This window comes from Acomys russatus, chromosome 15 (assembly GCF_903995435.1).
Source record: "Acomys russatus chromosome 15, mAcoRus1.1, whole genome shotgun sequence".
Taxonomy (NCBI): domain Eukaryota; kingdom Metazoa; phylum Chordata; class Mammalia; order Rodentia; family Muridae; genus Acomys; species Acomys russatus.
In genome coordinates, this window is record NC_067151.1 from 3826243 (window position 1) to 3829526 (window position 3284).

Sequence of the window (3284 nt, forward strand, 5' to 3'; positions counted from 1 at the left end):
GAAATAAGAATTGTCTCTTGCTGTTCTTTACAGATGAGCCTGTGCGTTTCCCTAACTAGCCTGACATCATACTGTAAATATTTGGTAGAACTGTATACCAACTGTGATGTACCAGGCTCCACAGCCAATACCTTTATTCCAACACCACACTACTTACCCACTGCCAAATTTTTTATAAACCAAGATTCTGTGCACTGAACAAACAAAGCAACTCCAGACTCTGTTCCAATTTCTCCTCATCTCTATGTCTACTCTGCATAAGTAACTGAAGCACTAAAAACAACTTGAAGACCATAATCAAAGACTCCTTCCTTAGAAAAAAGAAAATTGAAACTTAAATTCCTGAATATATTTCCTTCAGTGAAATATTCTCTCTGCAATCAAGAAGATACACATCAATACTTACATTTAATATAGGAAATGAAAACAGTTGTAGCATTTGAATGACATCGGCATTCATTATGTTATGGAAAAAGGGAAGCAGAAATTACAGCCATAAGTTTTGAAACATAATGTTCTCATTGCTTCTCTCTCTCTCTCTATATATATATTAAAAACAGAGATAGTGTGAAGTTTAAATAAAAGAACCATCCAATGGTCAAATGTAAAACAATATTGGCAAATTAATTTCTGAATGCACTCTTTTTTATATTTTAATTATATTTCCAGGTTCTATGAAGTTCTATACATAGGACTGGATAATTGAAAATACTCAGGTTACCTTTATTGGCCTACTTCTTTTGATTTAGTATTCTAATTTTACTCCTAGGAAAGGCATTAAAAATTTTAATTCAATTTAAATACATAAAATAAAGCATAGGCTATTCAAATGACTACATTTTTTCACAGAGTCACAAAACACAGTCCTACAGATATGCTGTATGTCACATGGGTCTGTGCATAGTTAGTAAATATTGTGGAATTTTTGAGATGTTTGTGAGATAAAAGAAATATATGAAACCTAATATATAAATATTTTAGTATATATTATACACATTAAAACATTATTTTATATTCTAATTAACTATATATAATTAATTCATTATATATTAACATTGTATATATTGTACTGATCTCAAAAACAGAGGATAAAATCTATAAATGTATAAATATAAATGGTGTGTATGTACAACAGTAGATGTGAAGATGCTGTTATCTAGTGAACTGCCAGTAATAAATAGTGACTCTGAATCTGCTGTGCACTAATATCTAGTATGCCTGAACTGCCAGAAAGTGATAACTTGTGTATTTTTGCATGGTTAAGCTATTCTTTTTCTTTTTTTAAAGTCATATATTTATTTATTTTTGGTTTTTCGAGACAGGGTTTCTCTGTGTAGCCTTGGCCATCCTGGACTCACTTTGTAGACCAGGCTGGTCTCAAACTCACAGCGATCCTCCTGCCTCTGCCTCCCGAGTGCTGGGATTAAAGGCGTGCGCCACCACGCCCGGCTATGTCATTTATTTTTTAATCACCTTTCTAAGGGCCACCACCATTTGAATTTTTCAAAAATACACCCTCAATTGTTCAGTTACTCTGTACAACTTTTGCTGCCTAAGATTTAACTTCAAATGGGAAAAATGCAGACCACGGTGAAGGCTGGTATCAACCCGAGGATCTGAGAACAATAAGAAGCCATGTTTCAGCCCATCTGACTCTCAACAAGTCTGGTTTATTGGAAGAGAGTTCAGGAGCAGCAATACTCAGGACATTTTCATCTATAGACTTTAGAATTTTCTTATCTGCATTTTCACCACCTAGCCAGGAGCAAGACTGAAGAAAATCTGACTTGGATCCTTCCGGGTGCTGAGCATTATGAAGAGAGTACATTTTTTTTGTGATATCAGGAAAAGCATAGCCATACTTCATAGCAAGTTCATGTCTTGCTTTGGGAAATTTGGCAGGGTCCGCCGGGTACACTCAGTTTTTTTCCATCTGTGTAATAGGGCACCAGTGCTTCAGGTGGGAACATTCACTTTAGAATGGGTTGTCCTTGTAGAAATAATGGAACAGGTTTGCACAGAATGTCTAGACTTCAGTCATAGAAGGTTGTAGTAACAACCTTGCCACTTTTTTCAATTGCAGCAATGGCTAATTCTGAAACCAACTGTAACTCTACATTAAGTTTCACCTGAAAAGTGTCAGCACTCTCTTCACCCACCTGAATCCATATTCCCTTTTAAGTGCTTGAATGGTCACAATTCTCCCATTGGTCAAGTGGGTTAAGTCAATAGGTTGTGCTGGATCAACTTGCCCTAAATTAATGAGATGCTACAGTCTCCTGAGACTCAAGGGCTGGCACTGGTGCCTGAAACTATGTCCTTAATTAAATCCATATTTTAGGATTCGGATGTAGGATGGAGTTGTGCTTCGTCAAAGCCCAGGCCGGACTTGGTTCCTCTCTGCCTTTCTCCTTTATGGCCTCTGACACATTTCCTACCTCTTCTCCAATCTCTTGGATATCTTTCCCACTTTCTGGAATCAGGGTTGGGCTTCAGGTTGGCTAGGTTCACTCGTGGAAAGGACAGCAGCAGGTCCAGGCTGGTCCTGCAGCCCCATGTCATGACCCACTATTTTCAAGGGAGCCCTCTATTTTAGGGTTTCTTAGGAAAATTTTTCTGGAACTTAGATTAAAGGATAATCCCAGGAAGTTTATAATGAATAGTACTGAAAGAAACCTAAGGTGTTTATTATTTTTGTTACTATTATCATCATCATCATCATCATCATCATCATCATCATTATTATTATTATTATTATTATTATTATTATTATTACTATTGTTATTCCCTAGAGTATGTAACTATGTTCCAAAGGGGCATAAGCCCTAAGCCTGCAATCTGACTTAATACTGTTCAACAGTACACAGAATAAGTAACCTTGTATTCCAAGAAGAGTCCCAGGCCCTTTTCTTCCTTCTTCCCTAAGGAAAAATTGTTTTTTAATTTTTTATTTTAATTTTATTAATTTATTCAGATTATAAGTAAATTTTTATCCCATCACTTGTATCCTCCCATTCTTTCCTCCCTCCTGCTTTCACGCTATTTCCCTCCCCTGGGTCTATGACCCAGGGGGACCTCTTTCCCCACTATATGGTCATAGGCTAGCAAGTCTCATCTTGGTAGCCTGCTTATTCTTTCTTTGAGTGCCACCAAGCCTCCCCACAAAAGGGAGGTGGTCAAATACGCAGCACCAGAGATTATGTCAGAGTCAGTCCCCACTCTCCACATAAATGTGGAGAATGTCCTGTCCATTGAGTAAATCAGAGGAGGGGTTTGTTATTTAC

At 37.0% G+C, this 3284-nt stretch overlaps 1 pseudogene; it reads right to left on the minus strand.

Annotated features, from left to right (window-relative positions):
* Positions 1-2033: 2033 nt before the first annotated feature.
* LOC127199601 (39S ribosomal protein L15, mitochondrial-like) lies at positions 2034-2562 on the minus strand (annotated as a pseudogene).
* Positions 2563-3284: the final 722 nt, after the last annotated feature.